Genomic DNA, 19,675 nt, shown 5'->3' with positions numbered 1-19,675 from the left:
CAGCAGGTAGTGAAGAAGGCAAATGGTATGTTGGCCTTCATAGCTAGGGGATTTGAGTACAGGAGCAGGGAGGTCTTACTGCAGTTGTACAGGGCCTAGGTGAGGCCACACCTTGAATATTGTGTAGTTTTGGTCTCCTAATCTGAGGAAGGACATTCTTGCTATTGAGGGAGTGCAGCGAAGGTTCACCAGACTGATTTCCGGGATGGCAGGACTGACATATGAAGAAAGACTGGATCGCCTAGGCTTATATTTACTGGAATTTAGAAGAATGAGAGGGGATCTCACAGAAACATCTAAGATTCTGACAGGATTGGACATGTTACATGCAGGAAGAATGTTCCCGATGTTGGGGAATTCCAGAACCAGGGGTCACAGTCTAAGGATAAGGGGTAGGCCATTTAGGACCGAGATGAGGAGAAACTTCTTCACTCAGAGAGTTGTGTTTGGAATAAATCGATTTTAATCATCATTTATCCAGAATATTAAACACCAGCCCAGTTATTGGGGTTATTAACATCAGAAAAAACAACCCCCAACTCTCAAAGTGAACCTGGTTCAGTACTGGATGTGATTAACAGCAATAACAGCAGAATCCAACCTCTGCAGTCACTTCGAAACTTGCTGGTGCCTCAGCAAGGGGAATGCCCGAATGAATCCCCTCCCACATACGGAGCAGGAGAACAGCCTCTCCCCAGTGTGAGTGCATCGATGTTAAATCTCTTCTCGCAGTCAGAACATTTAAACGCTCTCTTATCAGAGTGAACAAGTTGGTGTGCAGTGAGGTGGGCGGAACAAATGTATCCCTTCCCACACACGGAGCAGGTGAACGGCCTCTCCCCAGTGTGAGTGCGTTGGTGTCTCATCAGATCATTGCTGCTTTTAAAGCTCTTCTCACAGTCAGAACATTTAAAAGGCCTGTTATTGGTGTGAACAAGTTGGTGTGTCGTGAGGTGGGATATCTGAGCGAATCCCTTCCCACACACGGAGCAGGTGAACGGCCTCTCCCCAGTGTGAGTACGCTTGTGTTTAGTCAGGTGGGAAGAACAAGTGAATCCCCTCTCACATACTGAGCAGGTGAACGGCCTCTCCCCAGTGTGAGTACGCTTGTGTTTAGTCAGGTGGGAAGAACAAGTGAATCCCCTCTCACACATGGAGCAGGTGAACGGCCTCTCCCCAGTGTGAACTCGCTGGTGTACAGTCAGGTGGGAAGAACAAGTGAATCCCTTCCCACACACGGAGCAGATGAACGGCCTCTCCCCAGTGTGACTGCGATGATGAATTTGCAGCTGGGACGGGTAATTGAATCCCATCCCACAGTCCCCACATTCCCACGGTTTCTCCGTGGTGCAGGTGTCCTTTTGTCTCTGCAGGTTGGACGATCAGTTGAAGCCTCGTCCACACACAGAACACGTGTCCGGTTTCTCCCCGCTGTGAATGGTGCGATGGTTTTCAGGCTGTGTTGAAGCCTCGTCCACACACAGAACACGTGTCCGGTTTCTCCCCGCTGTGAATGGTGCGATGGTTTTCAGGCTGTGTAACTGGTTAAAGCTCTTTCCACAGGCAATGCACTGGAACACTCTCACTCGGGGGGGGTGTCTCGGGCTTCTCCAGTCACACTGATGTTTGAAATCTTTTCCCAGAGACAGAACACACAAACATTTCTCCTCCCGATATTCAGGTCCGGATGAATCGAGAGACTCTGTCAGACCGTGACTATATATTTGGTTTGAGTTTTCTGCCTGCAAATCCTCCCCTTCTAATACCCTGTAAAAGGAAATTACAAAAGTAATGACTGTACGTACAGGACACTGTCCTCACCTGAGGCCTCACACATGCATTTTCCAGCAGGGTCACTGGGCCCTCCCCCAATGGTTCAGTGGGGAAAGGCACCGCCCAATGTGACTGAGTCACAGGAACAGGAGGGGCCCAGGTTTAATCCTGTCTGTAAGTAGGAACCTAGGAACAGGAACAGGCCATTCAGCCCCTTGAGCCTGTTCCCCCCTTCAATAAGATCAAGGCTGATTTTGTGCTTCAACTCCACTTTCCCGCCCTATCCTCGTATCCCTTGATTCCTTTAATGTCCAAAATTCTATCTCAGCCCTGAATATACTGAAGGACTGACCATCCACAACCCTCTGGGGTAGAGAATTCCAAAGATTCACAACCCTCTGAATGAAGAAATTTCTCCTCATCTCAGTCCTAAATGGCCGAGCCCTTATCCTGAGACTGATCCCTGGTTCTCGACTCTCCAGCCGGGGAAAAACCTCTCAGCCTTTGTGCGAGGAAGCGCTTCCTGACATCAGCCCTGAAAGGCCGAACTCTCATTTTCTTTAAAGTTCTGTCCCATTCACCAGAGAAAATCGTTTCTCTCCATCTACCCCATCAACTCCTTTAATCATCTAAAACACCTCAATTAGATCACTCGAGGGAATACAGGCCTCGTCTGCAACCTGTCCCCATCATTTACAAAGGTCATCACTGTAAGTACAGGATAGAAATTCTGAACACAGTTCTAGTTTCTCTGGAACTTTCGTTCCTCCTAAGCTGCAGGATTTGTGCCACTCCCCTGCTCTTGTCGCATAACCCTGCACATTTTTCCAACAAGTATTTATCTCTGAAAGCTCCGAGTGAATCTGCTTCCTCCACCCTTTCAGTCCGTGTGTTCCCGGTCATAACATCTTGCTGCTTAATGTTTCCCCTCCTGCAGCATCCGGTTCATTTGCCAATCACCTTAAATCGATGCCTCTGGTTACTGACCCTTCTGACACTGAAAATTGTTTCTCCTGATTAAGAAGGTTGGTGGGCTGGAGGAGGTTAAGAGATAGGGAGGGGCGAGACCTTGGAGGGATTTGAACAAGAGGATGAGAATTTTATATCATTGGGACAAACTAAACCTTCTCTAATAACGGTTTTGCCAGCCTCTGAGAAATTGCAAAGAAAGAGATTGATTGTAATCGTCATTCGAAGTCTCTGCCATTAAAATCTTGGACAGGAAGGATAAGGAGCTATTCTGTGTAACAACTAGCTGATGCTTATTGACATTAGGACCTTTCACTAGGTCAGCCAGCAAGCGAATGGTGACTTTTAACAGTAGAACAGCCACCAGCCATCTCCTCCAGTGCAGAATGTGACTCATTACCAACAGGAAGGATGTTACTTTATCTACTACAGATGCTCAATGAGGGGAAATCAGTCTCTGTGCCTTTAACTAACAGCGACATGGAAAGGTGGAAATGAATGATGTTTAAACAACTGGTCCACTTGGCACTGAAGTGTTTGAATCTCACTATAGGAACTCCAGGGAAACAAAATACTGACAAATGTTAAACTGTTTGGTTGACAAAAGAAATCTCGATTTAACTTTGAAAAGATAAATTGTTTAACAGGGGTTCACACTGACTCACCTGATTGGCCGACTCAGGATCCTCCCCTCAAGCCCCGCGATTGGTTGCAGAACACGTTGCTCCCTGGGCCCTCCGGCCTCTGAACTCTCTTCCTGTTGGTTCCCAGGGCAATCAATCAGCACGTGCCAACATTACACTGTCAGGTGAAGTTGAGGGGCTCAGAGGGAGAAATAAAACGAGGCGTGAATCTGAGTAAAGAAATAAAATGAGAGAAGCATGATTAAATTTATAAACTATACTATTTAAAATCAAATCACATGAATTGTTGCAACTAATATATTCCTTTTGGGCCAAGTGGGAAACAAGTGATGTGTGGACTGTGCAGAGTGTCTGTGCCTGGTTACACAGCGTGTCTCTGGCTCTCCGCTACAAATACACATGTTTCAGCTCACATCCGACTGACTGGATAAACCTCGCCGTCTTAACCCCATCACACAATTATCAGCATTTGATGTTTAGTTATGCTAAACCTTTATAAAACATGGTTAGGCCTCAGCTGGCACATTGTGTTCAATTCTGGGCACCACACTTTCAGAAGGATGTCTACACCTGAGAGAGGGGGCAGAAGAGATTTCCCAGAATGGTACCAAGGATGAGGTTCTTCAGTTATGTGGAGATACTGGAGAAGCTGCGGTTATTCTCCTTGGAGCAGAAAAGTTTAAGAGGAGATTTGATAGTGTTCAAAATCATGAACAGTTTTAATAGACTAAATAAGGAGAAACTCTTTCCAGTGGCAGAAGGTAGGCTGGTAGAGGCAGAAATCCTCAACACCGTTAAAAAATACTTGGCTGTGCAGTTAAAGTGCCGTAACCTACAGGGCTATGGGCCACGTGCTGGAAAGTGGGTAGCTCTTGGTCGGCCGTCACAGACACGATGGGCTGAAATGGCCTCCTTCTGTTCTGTAAATTTCTATGATTCTATGATACAAAAATTGGCCGTGTGGTTGATATTCTTCTTCAATATCAAGAAGAAAGATCTCTTCGCAGAGGGGTCAGCCGTGGCTCAGTGGGCAGTACTCTTGCCTCTGAGTCAGAAGGTCGTGGGTTCAAGTCACACTCCAGGAACTTGAGCACAGAATATCTCGGCTGACACTCGAGTGCAGAGCTGAGGGAGCGCTGCATTGTATTTCGGATGAGACATTAAACCGAGGCCCCGCTCGCTCTCTATCTGATGGATGTAAAGGATCCCAGGTCACTATTCTTTATTTAGGGCGATGGAGTGAGGGTGGAATGTGTGGCGGGGCGGGCCCCCTAGAGGGCGAGGGGGGACGTGGGACGGGGCAGACCCCCTATAGGGCGAGGGGGGACGTGGGACGGGGCGGACCCCCTATAGGGCGAGGGGGGAACGTGGGGCGGGGCGGACCCACTATAGGGCGAGGGGGGAACGTGGGGCAGGGCGGACCCCCTATAGGACGAGGGGGGACGTGGGACGGGGCGGACCCCCTATAGGGCGACGGGGGAACGTGGGATGGGGCGGACCCCCTATAGGGCGAGGGGGGAAGGTGGGGCAGGGCGGACCCCCTATAGGGCGAGGGGGGAACGTGGGGCGGGGCGGGGCGGACCCCCTATAGGGCGAGGGGGGAACGTGGGGCGGGGCGGACCCCCTATAGGGCGAGGGGGGAACGTGGGACGGGGCGGACCCACTATAAGGCGAGGGGGGAACGTGGGACGGGGCGGACCCCCTATAGGGCGAGGGGGGAACGTGGGACGGGGCGGACCGCAGGGACACGATGGGCCGAATGGCCTGCTGGGATGTCAATCTGGAGAGTTCGATGATGTCACAGGGCTCGGCCACCGCGTTGCCTGATGGGAGATTGACAGCCGAGATTCTGCGCATGCGCACACGGCACAACGCCCCCTCTCGGTCACCATTGTCCACAACCGCTCCTCCCCCATACTCGGAGCTGCACCTGCGCACTGGGATCCTGTGGCGCGGTGCCTTCCGGGGAAAGGCGTTTGTGTCGGTTTCAGAGCCGCGATCCGTGACGCAAAGTGAGTTTTCTCCGCTCCGATTGGGTAGAGAATGGCGCGGGGGGGGGGGGCGGAGGAAGGGGGATAGGGAGAGAATAAAGGTAAACCGCAACCCAATACTCCGTCCATCCGGGTCAGCACGCTCGAGGTACACGTGACCCGGACCCACAGACTGATTGACGGGAGCCTCCGACCAATGGGGAGCGAGGCGGCGGGTCCGCCAACCAATCGGGGGGCCAGAGGGGCGGCACTGTCCGGGGCCCGGGAGGCTGCGGGCCTTTGATGCCCGGATTGGTCACAGACCACCGGCCCACTCCAGGGATCTGAGCACAAACACCCAGCCTGTCCCTCCCGGGCGGTACTGAGGGAGCGCCGCACTGTCGGAGGGGCGGTACTGAGGGAGTACCGCACTGTCGGAGGTGCCGTCTTTCGGATATTAAACCGAGGCCCGTCTGCCCTCCCAGGTGGACGTAAATCATAGAAATTTACAGCGCGGAAGGAGGCCATTTCGGCCCATCGTGTCCGTGCCGGCCGAATCCCACTTTCCAGCTCTCGGTCCGTAGCCCTGCAGGTTACGGCACTTCAGGTGCACATCCAGGTACTTTTTAAATATTGTGAGGGCTTCTGCCTCTACCACCTTTTCAGGCAGTGAGTTCCAGACCCCCACCACCCTCTGGGTGAAGACATTTCCCCTCATATCCCCTCTAATCCTTCTACCAATTACTTTAAATCTATGCCCTTGGTTGTTGACCCCTCTGCTAAGGGAAATAGGTCCGTCCTATCCACTCTATCCAGGCCCTTCATAATTTTATACACCTCAATTAAGTCTCCCCTCAGCCTCCTCTGTTCCAAGGAAAACAAACCCAGCCTATCTAATCTTTCCTCATAGCTACAATTCTCCAGACCAACATCCTCAGAAATCTCCTCTCTATCCTCTCCAATACAATCACATCTTTCCTGTAATGTGGTGACCAGAACAGCACGCAGTTCTCCAGCTGTGGCCTAACTAGTGTTTTATACAGTTCAAGCATAACCTCCCTGCTCTTGTATTCCATGCCTCGACTTATAAAGGCACGTATTCCATATGTCTTAACCACCTTATCTACCTGGCCTGCTACCTTCTGGGATCTGTGGACCTGCACTCTAAGGTCCCTTTGTTCCTCCACACTTCTCAGTGTCCTACCATTTAATGTGTATTCCCTTGCCTTGTTAGCCCTCCCCAAATGCATTACCTCACACTTCTCCAGATTGAATGCTATTTGCCACTGTTCTGCCCACCTGACCAGTTCATTGATATATTACTGCGGTCTGCAGCTTTCTTCTTCATTATCAACCACACAGCTAATTTTTGACTCATCTGCAAACTTCTTAATCATGCCCCCTACATTCAAGTCCAAATCATTGATATATACCACAAAAAGCAAGGGACTGATCCCTGTGAAACCCCACTGGATACATCCTTCCAGTCACAAAAACATCCATCAACCATTACCCTTTGCTTCCTGCCTCTGAGCCAATTTTGGGTCCAACTTGTCACTTTGCCCTGGATCCCATGGGCTTTTACCTTCATGACCAGTCTACCATGCAGGACCTTATCAAAAACCTTGCTAAAGTCCATACACACTACATCGTATGCACTACCCACATCAACCCTCTTGGTTACCTCCTCAAAAAATTCAATCAGTTTAGTCAAACATGATCTTCCCTTCACAAATCCGTGCCGACTGTCCCTAATTAATCCTTGCCTTTCCAAATGTAGATTTACCCTGACTTTCAGGATTCTTTCCAATAATTTTCGAATCACTGAGGTTAGGCTGACAGGCCTGTAATTACTCGGCCTATCCCTTTCTCCCTTCTTAAAGAAGTGTACTACATTAGCAGTCCTTCAATTCTCTGGCACCATGCCCAGATCCAAAGAGGACTGGAAAATGATGGTCAAGACCTCTGCTATTTCCACTTTTACATTGCTCGTCCTCTCTGGCCTCTCGGACTCCTGGCCTCCTGAACTCACCGACCTCTCGAACTCCCGACCTCTCGAACTATGGATTATTCTTTCCTCTCTTGTTCCCATAAACATGTGATCCAATCAAACTAAAAGGCGGCAAAATAAGTCCCAACAAAAGCAACGGGAACCTTCCCAATTGAATGAGAATGTTGCTCCCAGTGTCTGTGAGAGATTCCATACCCTGAGGTGCCACCGGTCACGGAAGGCATCTAGCGAACCGGTGGACACCACATGCTCCCTCTCCAGGGCCATCCCGGCAGGAACAAGACAAAAGACGACAAGAATTAGGTGCAGGAATAGGCCATATGGCCACTCAGCCTGCTCCACCATTCAATAAGATCATGGCTGATCTTCAACCTCAACTCCACTTTCCCGCCCTATCTCCATATCCCTTGATTCCCCCAGAGTCCAAATATCTACCTCAATATCAAGGTCATCATCATCATAGGCAGTCCCTTGGAATCGAGGAAGACTTGCTTCCTCAAAGTGAGTTCTTAGGTGGCTGTACAGTCCAATACAAGAACCACAGTCTCTGTCACAGGTGGGACAGACAGTGATTGGAGGAAAGGGTAGGTGGGGAGTCTGGTTTGCTGCATACTCCTTCCGCTGTCTGTTCTTGGTTTCTGCATGCACTTGGTGATGAGACTTGAGGTGCTCAGCGCCCTCCCGGATGCATTTTCTCCACTTAGGGCGGTCTTTGGCCAGGAACTCCCAGGTGTCGGTGGTGATGTTGCACCTAATCAGGGAGGCTTTGAGGGTGTTCTTGTAACGTTTCCGCTGCTCACCTTTGGATTATTTGCTGTGGACAAGTTCCGAATGGAGCGCTTGCTTTGGGAGTCTCGTGTCTGGCATGCGAACTTTGTGGCCTTTGATATCAATATTAATGATCTGCTCCATTGCACCCTCACCACCACCTTTGATGCCCTAGTCCCTATTAAAAAGATTACTCTCTCCCACCCGGGCTGTTCCCCCTGTTCCCCCTGATCTTCGATCCCTCAGTCCAAGGGGCACAGGCTTGGAACGGATGTGGCGGACAACTGGTTTCGCCATTTACTGCCAGATCTGGCTCGAACACAAAACATTATCGGTTCCTACTCTTGTCTACAAAAACTGCTCACTATTCCAGGATCATTCTGGATTGCAAAATAATCCCCAGCTACTATTGTCTACTGCTAACCATCTCCTTAAACCCCTCTCCCTGTCTCCACCACACTCACCGCCAACAACAAGTGTGAGGAGCTCATGGACTGCTTTGTCTCAAAGATTGAGATCAGCTGCCTCTGCCACTTCCCTTCCTTCCCCGAGCCCACACGGCCAAACTTCATCCGAATCTTCCACCTGCCCTGGTCCTAGACTCACATCTTTCTCTAGTTTCTCTCTGATCTCCCTCTTGATCTCTCCAAACTCATCCTGTCCATGAGACCCACTTCCTGTTCCCTTGACCCTATTCCCACCAAACTGCTGACCACCCAACTTCCTTTCTTGACTCCTATGTTACCCAACATTGCTAATGGTTTTCTCTCCTCAGGTACTGTCCCTCTCTCCCTCAAATCTGCTGTCATCACCCCTCTCCTCAAAAACACAACCCTTGACCCCACTTTGGTTTCTAGCTATCGCCCCATCTCCAACCTCCCTTTCCTCTCCAAAGTACTTGAACGTGTTGTTGCCTCCCAAATCCGTGACCATCTTTCCATGAATTCAATGTTTGAATCCCTTCAATCCGGTTTTCACCCCTGCCACAGTCCCGAAACAGCTCTCATCAAAGTCACAAATGACATCCTTTGTGACTGTGACAAAGGTAAGCTATCCCTCGACCTGTCCGCAGCCTTTGACACTGTTGACCACTCCATCCTCCTCCATCGCCTCTCCACCATCGTCCAGCTGGGTGGGACTGCACTCGCCTGGTTCCATTCTTATCTATCTAATCGTAGCCCGAGAATCACCTGCAACGGCTTCTCTTCCCACTCCCACATCGTTACCTCTGGTGTCCCCCCAGGATCTGTCCTTGGCCCTCTCCTATTTCTCATCTATATGCTGCCCCTTGGCAATATTATCCGGAAACATGGAGTCAGTTCCCACATGTACGCAGACGACACCCAACTCTTTCTCTCTACCACTTCTCTCGACCCCTGCTTGGTGTCTAGATTGTCAGATTGCTTGTCTGACATCCAGTACTGGATGAGCAGAAATTTTCTCCAATTAAATATTGGGAAGACCGAAGCCATTGTCTTTGGTCCCACAAACTGCATTCCCTAATCACCGACTCCATCCCCCTCCCTAGCATCAATCTGAGGGTGAACAAGTCTGTTCGCAACCTAGGTGTCATATTTGACCCTGAAATGGGTTTCCAGCCACATATCCGGAACATAACTAAAACCGCCTTTCTCCACCTCCATAACATTGCCCGCCTCCGCCCCTGCCTCAGCTCTTCTGCTGCTGAAACCCTCATTCATGCCTTTGTTACCTCTAGACTTGACTACTCCAACTCACTCCTGGCCGGCCTTCCACATTCTACACAACGTAAACTCGAAGTCAACCAAAACTCAGCAGCCCATGTCCTAACTCGCACCAAGTCACAATCACCCATCACCCCTGTGCTTTCTGACCTACATTGGCTCCCAGTTAAACAAGCCTTGATTTCAAAATTCTCTACCACAGAAAGTTGTTGAGGCCAGTTCGTTAGGGAATTAGATGTGACCCTTACGGCTAAAGGGATCAAGGGGTATGGAGAGAAAGAAGGAATGGGGTACTGAAGTTGCATGATCAGCCATGATCATATTGAATGGTGGTGTAGGATCGAATGGCCTACTCCTGCACCTATTTTCTATGTTTCTATCTCAGCCTTGAATATACTCAATGCCTCAGCATCCACAGAGAATTCCAAAGATTCACAACTCTCTGACTGAAGAAATTCCTTCTCATCTCAGTCTTATATGGCCAATCCCTTATCCTGAGACTATGCCCCCGTGTTCGAGACTCTCCAGCCCGGGGTAACAACCTCTCAGCATCTACCCTGTCAATCCCCCTCAGTATCTTATATATTTCAATTAGATCACCTCAATCTTCTAAACTCCTGAGCATAAAGGCAAGTCTACTCAATCTCTCCTCATAGGAGCATCCCCCCATGCCAGGAATCAGTCTGGTGAACCTTCATTGTATGTCCTTCCTCAGATAAGGAGACCAAAACTGTGCACAGTGGTACAGGAGTGGTCTGACCAAGGCCTTTTACAATTGTAGCAAGACTAATTTACTCTTGTACTCCAACCACCTTGTAATAAAGGCCAATATGTCTTCCTAATTGCTTGCTGTACCTACATGATAGTATGTAGCAAGCCCAACAAGTGTGGGCCGGTTCTGGACATTTAGGGAAGGAAGCTGGGCAGGTGGAAGGGGTATCAGTGGGAGAGCATTTTAGTGCTAGTGGTCAGAATTCAGTTAGATTTAGGGTAGTTAAGAACAAAAATAGACCAAGAATAAAAGTTCTCAATTGGAGGAAAGCTAATTTTACTAAGCTGAGATGTGATTTAGCCATCGTGGACTGGGAACAGTTACTGGGAGGTAAATCAGTGCCAGAGCAGTGGGAGGCATTCAAGGAGGAGATCCTGAGGGTTCAGAGCAAGTATGTTCCCTTAAAGAAAAAGTGTGGGACTAACAGCTAGAGCCCCCTGGATGTCAAGGGACATACAGGGTAGGATAAAGAAAAAAGGGAGGCTTATGACAGATACCGAGGGCTCAATACTGCAGAAACTCTAGAGGAGTACAGAAAGTGCAGAAATGAAATTAAAAAGGAAATTAGGAAAGCAAAAAGAGAGCATGAAAAACATTTTGGCAACTAAAATTAAGGAAGACCCAAAGATGTTTTATAAATACATTATGAGCAACAGGATAAGGAAAGAAAGAATGGGGCCTATTAGAGACCATTGTCTCAATTTTCCTGGATCATTTGCGCCGTTTTTTCTGGCGTATTTTTTTCAAAGTTTCCCTCTGCGATCTGCGCCGCGTAACTGAGTGAATTACGATTTTTCTAGGTGATTTTTTTTTGAGGTAATACATTCCCCCATGTCTGCGCTGGTTTTTCGCAATTTGGCCAAAAAATTTTCCTCCTAGGTCGGCATATCTGGTCACTCGCAAAAAACCTTCTGGTGAGTTAGTACCTTGCCAAATTGGCACTGAAAGACACCATTGTTTTTCATCGAAGATTTTGGAGGGAGTCAAGAACACTCTAAAAATCAATAATAAAGTTCAACTTTTTTTACCTGTCAACGTAGTAAATGGAAGTTTTTTGGATTTCAGAAGTTTTCATTTTTTTTTTTACATGCCATCACTGAACATCTTCAAACAGGGCTGGAGAGTCGCAGCTTTGGCCAACAGAATCAGCCCCGCGCCTGGACATTGGGGCTCAGCTGGAAAAGAAGCCTGGGGAGAGAGGGATGTGCCAAGCGATAGTAAGCCTTCTGCACTGAGCCCGGGGAGGGAGGTGCTGATCGGAAGGCTTCTGAAGACTGCAATAAGTTGGGGGGGAGGGGATAAGTCACAAGACCTGGGTGTGGTCCATTCATAGAGATCTTGGTGAGAGAAAACAAAGAACCTGTCCTGCCTGCCTTCCTGTCATTTTGAGCTTCTTGCAAAGGTAAAATTTAACTATGGGGGCAATACTGACAATGTCATACCTTGTGCGAGCTTTCTGCACCATGGTACTGGTGTCCAGCTCCTGCCATCTGTTCTCAATCACAGTAACTAGTGCCTCCACTTCATCCTGCAAGAAATTGTTGGTCCTTGCACTGCTGCAAGCTGTGATTTTTCTAATGCTCTCACACAGCACTCCTTCTCACACACGCAACTGGCTCTTGAAAAATGGCTGATTGCCAACTCGGAGCTGTACTGCGCACGCGCGTCCATTGCAGCGATGTCAAAAATGTCACTTTTTTTCCGCGCATGCGCAGAAGGTGCGGCATCGTTTTTTCGGCGCAGACAGCAGGCTCTCCCCCGCCACCGCCCCCCCCCCCTCCCCCGAGGCGACTGGACACGCTGCACGGTGCCAAATTCAAATTATAGATCAGGGAAACTTTGACAAAATATTTCCGGAACATTTCTGGCCTCGAAAAATGGGCATAACTCTGGCAATACGCCAGAAAACGGGCTTGAGCAAAATTGAGCCCCATAAATGTAGTGTGTGTGTGGAGGCGGATGATGTGCGTCTGTTTGCACAAAAGAGAGGGGCGATGTAGACATTGCAATCGGAGCAGGAGTGTGAAACGTGAAATGAAATAAACATAGTGAGAGAGGAAGTATTAAGCGGGTTAGCAGCTTCAAAAATGGATAAATCCCCAAGTCCAGATGGCTGTTAAGGGAATTAAAAAAGGAAATAGCAGAGGTTCTGACCATCATTTTCCAATCCACTCTGGCTGCAGGTGTAGGGCCAGAGGACTGGAGGACTGGTAACATTGTACCTTTGTTTAAAAAGGGAGAAAGGGATAGACTGAGTAATTACAGGCCAGTCAGCCTAACCTCAGTGGTGGGAAAATTATTGGAAAAAATTCTGAGGGACAGGAAAAATCTTCATTTAGAAAGACACGGATTAATCAAGGATAGTCAGCATAGATTTATTAAGGGAAGGTCATGTTGATTAATTTTTTCGAGGAGGTAACCATGAGGGTCATGCGTATGATGTAGTGTATATTGATCTTAGCAAGGCTATTGATAAGGTCCCACATGGCAGATTGGTTATGAAAGTAAAAACCCATGGGATCCAGGGCACAGTGGCAAGTTGGATCCAAAATTGGCTCAGGCACAGGAAACAAAGGGTAATGGTCGATGGATGTTTTTGTGACTGGAAGGCTGTTTCCAGTGGGGTTCCACAGGGCTCCGTACTGGGTCCCTTGCTTTTTGTGGTACATATCAATGTTTTAGACTTGAATGTAAGGGGTATGATTAAGAAGTTTGCCGATGATACAAAAATTGGCAGTGTGGTTGATAATGAAGAAGAAAGCTGCAGACTGCAGGGAGATATCAATGAACTGGTCAGGTGGGCAGAACAGTGGCAAATGGAATTCAATGCTGAGAAGTGTGAGGTAATGCATTTGGGGAGAGCTAACTAATATATCCTTACTATACAGTATAAATGCACACGAGGCACATACTTGAGAGAAGGTCACTCTGTGACCAGTTACCTTTATTACCAAGACCTCAAGTGATGAAGGTGGGTGGAGCTTCCCCTTTTATACCTGAGAGTGCAGGTTAGGAGTATCTCCCACAAGTTCACCCCGTTGTGGTCAATGTTCTCAAGGTGTACAACTTAGGTCAGCTTATACATGGGTTACAGTGATAGTTGAATACATGACATCACCTCCCCTCCAAAGTCTTATTGGGATCACAGGTTAAGTCTCTCTGGTGGTTTACGCTCCCTTGTAGAGCACCTGAGTTGGGGCTCCGGTTGTTGGGCGCTGGCCTGAGCGTTTGCTGTTTGCGGTGCCTCAGGCTTGTCTGGACTGCCCACAGTGACTGGGCTCTCCTCCACTTGGTTCTGGTGTTCGGTCACCTGTGGTGGAGTAAACTCTACGTCGTGTTCTTCCTCTGCTTCTTCTATGGGGTTGCTGAACCTCCTTTTAGTTTGATCCACGTGTTTGCGGCAGATTTGTCCATTGGTAAGTTCAACTACCAAAACCCTATTCCCCTCTTTGGCAATCACAGTGACTGCAAGCCATTTGGGCCCTGCAGCGTAATTAAAGGACAAAAACAGGGTAATTGACATCAATACATCACGCCCTCGCATTCCTGTCATGGTAGTCACATTGTGACTGATGCCTGCTCTCAACAATTTCTTTCATAGTAGGGTATATAAGGGATAACCTGGTTTTGAGCATCCTTTTCATTAGCAACTCTGCAGATGGAACCCCCGTGAGCGAGTGTGGTCAGGATCTATTGGCCAACAGGAGGCCTGATAAGCCCCTTGGATTCTGAGCATCCCCCGTTTGATTATCTGCACTGCTCGTTCCGCCTGGCCATTTGAGGCCGGTTTGAACGGTGCCGTTCTGATATGGTTGATTCCATTGCCTTCCATGAAGTCCTGGAATTCAGTGCTTGTGAAGCACGGGCCATTGTCGCTGACCAAGACATCCAGTAGACCATGGGCGGCGAACATTGCCCATAGACTTTCTACCGTGGCAGAGAATGTGCTTGAATTTAAAATGGCACACTCAATCCATTTGGAGTAGGCGTCGACTACAACCAAAACATTTTTTCCCATGAAAGCACCTGCGTAGTCCACATGGATGCATGACCATAGCTTGGCGGGCCAGGACCAGGGGCTAAGGGGGGCTTCCCTGGGTGTGTTGCCCAGCTGAGCACACGTGTTGCAACTGCGAATACAAAGTTCCAGATCTGCAACTATCCCTGGCCACCAAACGTGTGACCTGGCAATTGCCTTCATCATGACAATGCCCGGGTGCTCATTGTGAAGTTCTCTGATAAACACCTCTCTGCCCAGCTGGGGCATGACTACTCGGTTTCCCCACAATAGGCAATCAGTCTGAATTGAGAGTTCATCCTTGCGCCTAAGAAACGGTTTAAATTTCTCAGGGCATGCCCCGTTCATGGCTGCCCAGTCCCCATTCAGTAGCGGGGCTTTATTTGTCCAAGGCTGTCTGACGGGTAATCTGACGAGCTGTCACAGGTGAGCCTTCGCTTTCGAAAGCTTCAACAGCCATGACCATCTCAGCATCATGCTCAGTTGGCTCCTCAGTGGTGGCTAGTGGGAGCCTGCTGAGTGCATCGGCGCAGTTTTCAGTACCTGGTCTGTGCCGAATTGTGTAGTCATAGGCGGCTAACGTGAGTGCCCACCTCTGTATGCAGGCCGATGCATTCGCATTTATGGCCTTGTTGTCGGCCAAAAGGGACGTTAGGGGTTTGTGATCTGTCTCCAGCTCAAATTTCCTGCCAAACAGGTACTGGTGCATTTTTTTTTACTGCATATACACATGCCATCGCTTCCTTTTCTATCATCCCGTAGCCCCTTTCTGCCTGGGACAGACTTCTGGAGGTATAAGCTACTAGCTGTAACTGACCATTGGCATTCACATGCTGCAACACATGCCTGACCCCATAGGACGACGCATCGCACGTTAAAACAAGTTTCTTACAAGGGTCATATAACGTTAACAGTTTGTTGGAGCATAACAAATTGTGTGCTCTATCAAAAGCCCTTTCTTGGCTGTCCACCCAGACCCAATCGCGACCTTTGCATAGGAGCACATGTAGCGGCTCTAACAGCATGCTCAATTTGGGAAGAAAGTTACCAAAATAACTCAGGAGCCCCAGGAACGAACGCAGCTCCGTCGTGTTACGGGGTCTGGGTGCTCTCTGGATCGCTTCCGTTTTGGATGCAGTCGGTCTGATCCCGTCTGCTGCTACCCTCCTCCCCAGGAATTCTACCTCTGGAGCTAAGAAGACGCACTTCGCCTTTTTCAGTCACAGCCCGACCCGGTCCAGTCTGCGTAGCACCTCCTCCAGGTTGTGGAGGTGTTCTTCAGTATCGCGACCCGTGATGAGAATGTCGTCTTGAAAAACCACCGTCCTTGGAATCAACTTGAGGAGGCTTTCCATATTTCGCTGAAAGATCGCGGCGGCCAAACGAACATCTGTTATACTCAAACAACCCCTTGTGTGTCGTGATGGTGGTCAGCTCCTTCGACTCACTCGCCAGCTCCTGGGTCATGTAAGCTGAGGTTAGGTCCAATTTTGAAAAAAGTTTGCCACCGGATAGCGTTGCAAAGAGGTCCTCCGCTCTTGGTAGCGGGTACTGGTCTTGGAGTGACACCCGATTGATGGTGGCCTTGTAATCACTAGATATCCTGACCAACCCATCCACCTTGAGCACCGGCACGATCGGGCTCGCCCAGTCACCGAATTCGACTGGCAAGATGATGCCTTCCCTCAGCAGGCGGTCCAATTCGCCTTCTATCTTTTCCCGCATCACGTACTGCACCGCTCTGGCCTTGTGGTGTACTGGCCTGGCGTCCGGGTTTATATGAATCACTACCTTGGCCATGAAAGTGCCGATGCCGGGTTGAAATAATGAGTCAAATTTGTCCAGGATCTGTGAGCATGATACTCGCTCCACAGAAGAAATTGCATTGACATCGCCCCATTTCCAGTTCATGACAGCAAGCCAACTCCTCCCCAGTCGTGCGGGACCGTCCCCCGGGACAATCCAGAGTGGCAACCTGTTCTCCGAATCTTTGTGGGTCACGACTACCGTGGCGCTGCCTAGCACCAGAATGATCTCCTTTGTATATGTCCGTAGCTGTGCGTCAATTGGTAATAATTTTGGCCTCCTGGCCTTGGACACCCAAAACCTTTTGAACTGTTTGATACTCATTAGGGACTGGCTGGCCCCCGTGTCTAGCTGCATTAATACTGGGATGCCATTGAGGAGCACTTTCATCATTATTGGTGGCGTCCTGGTATATGAACTGTATATGTGCTCCACATGAACTCGCTGAACTTCAGCTTACAGCGATTTCCCCCAGCGTTCATTTGGCCTTGTAGGGCTTACATCAGGCCCGTCCTCCTCGTACATCAACCTGGCTGCAGGCTTCCTGCATATACACGCCATGTGACCGCTGATGTTGCAGGTATATTGCTGATACCTGCAAGCTCTGGCTGGGTGTTTGCCTCCACACCTCCAGCATGAGCTGGAGGCCCCGTTGTTGGAAACAAAAGGTCCTTTACCAGTCGATCGTCTCTGTAACTGTCCTTAAGCGCACCATTAACAGGTGTTGATGGCACCATTACTGGCCGCATTGTCCATTGCGATGGCATGAATCGCCGTTCAGCTAGCCATTGTCTCTATTGATTTGCCCCTTTGGGTTCGACTACATGCTGGGGCATGTCTGATTGCCCTTGTCTGCCTAGAGAACTGTGTGCCGCGTTAACAATGTTGACGCCCTGGTCGTTTGCCGCATTTGAGCCAAGATCTTTGTCATACATCATTCTGGTCTCTTCCTCCCCTGAGATAAAATGTCTGGGCTATCAGAGCTGTCGCTTCCAAGGTCAAGTCTTTGGTCTCAATCAGTTTCCTCAATAAAAAAGCCTCGCAGCATCTCCGCTCTGCATGCATCTGGGAACTTACGTAGGCTTGCCAGTCGCCAGAGATCTGCCACGAAGTCTGGAACGCTTTGCCCTTCTCGCCGCCGATGTGTGAAAAACCGGTGTCTCGCCATGTGCATTCTGCTCGCCGGTTTAAGGTGTTCCCCGATCAACTTACTGAGCTCTTCGAACGTCTTGTCTGCCGGCTTCTCTGGCGCTAGAAGGTCCTTCATCAGGGAATACGTTCTGGATCCACAAATGGTCAGGAGATGAGCCCTGCATTTGTCGGACGAATCCTGTCCCAACCATTCCTTAGTGACAAAACTTTGCTGTAGTCTCTCAATATAGTCGTCCCAATCATCACCAACACAGTACCTCTCTTCTGTGCTGCTAGTGGCCATGCTCGCGTGGTTTAAATCCCAATTTCTTGTCGCCAATGATATATCCTTACTATATAGTATAAATGCACACGAGGCCCATACTTGAGAGAAGCTCACTCTGTGACCTGTTATCTTTATTACCAAGACTTCAAGTGATGACGGTGGGTAGAGCTTCCCCTTTTATACCTGAAAGTCCATGTTAGGAGTGTCTCCCACAAGTTCGCCCCTTGTGGTCAATGTTCTCAAGGTGTACAACTTAGGTCAGCTTATACATGGGTTACAATGATAGTTGAATACATGACACTAACAAGGCAAAGGAATACACATTAAAGAACAGATGAACAAAGGGACCTTGGAGTGCATGTCCACAGATCCCAGAAGGTAGCAGGCCAGGTAGATAAGGTGGTTAAGAAGGCATACGGAATACTTGCCTTTATTATCCGAGGCATAGAATACAAAAGCAAGGAGATTATGCTTGAACTGCATAAAATACTAGTTAGGTCACAGCGAGAGTACTGCATGCAGTTCTGGTCACCACACCAGGAAAATGTGATTGCACTAAAGAGGGTACAGAGGAGATTTACGAGGATGTTGCCTGGATTGGAAAATTTTAGCTATGAAGAAATATTGGATAGGCTAGGATTGTTTTCTTTGGAACAGAGGAGGCTAAGGGGAGACCTTATTGAGGTGTATAAAATTATGAGGGACCTAAATAAGAGTGACTAAGAAGGACCTATTTCCCTTAGCAGAGGAGTTACGAACCAGGGGGCATGGATTTAAAGTAATTGGTAAGAAGTTTAGATTGGATTTGAAGGGAATATTTTTCACCCAGAGGGTGGTGGGGGTCTGGAACTCACTGCCTGAAAGGGTGGTAGAGGCAGAAACCCTCACCACATTTGAAAAGTACTTGGATGTGTACTTGAAGTTCCGTAACCTACAGGGCTAAGGACCAAGAGCTGGAAAGTGGGATTACGCTGGATAGCTCTTGGTCGGCCAGCGCGGACTCCTTCCGTGCTGTAAACTTCTATGATTCTATGATTCCTGTATGAGGACACCAACATTTATTAGTTTTACACGATTTACAAAATATTCTGCCTTCTATTTTTTTCTACCAAAGTGAATAATCTCACATTTCCCCACAATATACTCCCATATGCCATCTCATTGTCACTCACTTAACCTGTATATAGCCCTTTGCAGGCTCTTTGCGTACTCCTCCCACCGAGCTTTGTATCGTCAAGTTGAGGAGGTTGGGCTTCTACTCATTGGAATTCAGAAGAATGAGAGGTGATCTTATCGAAATGTATAAGATTATGAGGGGGCTTGACAAGGTGGATGCAGAGAGGATGTTTCCACTGATAGGGGAGACTAGAACTAGGGGGCATAATCTTAGAATAAGGGGCCGCCCATTTAAAACTGAGATGAGGGGGAATTTCTTCTCTCAGAGGGTTGTGGATCTGTGGAATTCGCTGCCTCAGAGAGCTGTGGAAGCTGGGACATTGAATAAATTTAAGACAGAGATAAACAGTATTGTGTTCCTAACACAGATGAGGCTGCACTCAAGGAGGTTAAAGTAACAGTGACCTCAGTCTTTATTAAGGCACTCCAGAGTGAGGAACAGGCCTTAGGGGCCGGCTTATATACAGTGATCCCAAGGGATGCTGGGATCCCTTGGGACTTCAGGGGATGCACTCCCTGGTGGCAGAACATGGGAGTGCATGCTTTACAGATACACAACATCACTCCCCCCCCCCCCCAAGTCAAAGTGAAAACTATTTACAAGGTGAGGTGGTCGGGAGCCTTTCTTTCCCTGGTGGACCGCCTCGG

General features: G+C 48.8%; 1 pseudogene; it reads right to left on the bottom strand.

Moving 5' to 3' along the window:
• Positions 1 to 560: 560 nt before the first annotated feature.
• The window catches only part of LOC139234664 (zinc finger protein 11-like), a 54,499-nt pseudogene continuing 35,384 nt past the window's right edge, over positions 561 to 19,675 (bottom strand).

Source organism: Pristiophorus japonicus, chromosome 22, assembly GCF_044704955.1.
Source record: "Pristiophorus japonicus isolate sPriJap1 chromosome 22, sPriJap1.hap1, whole genome shotgun sequence".
NCBI classification, from domain to species: domain Eukaryota; kingdom Metazoa; phylum Chordata; class Chondrichthyes; family Pristiophoridae; genus Pristiophorus; species Pristiophorus japonicus.
The sequence above is the reverse complement of the archived record's forward strand: the minus strand, read 5'-3'. Positions and strand labels throughout refer to the sequence as shown.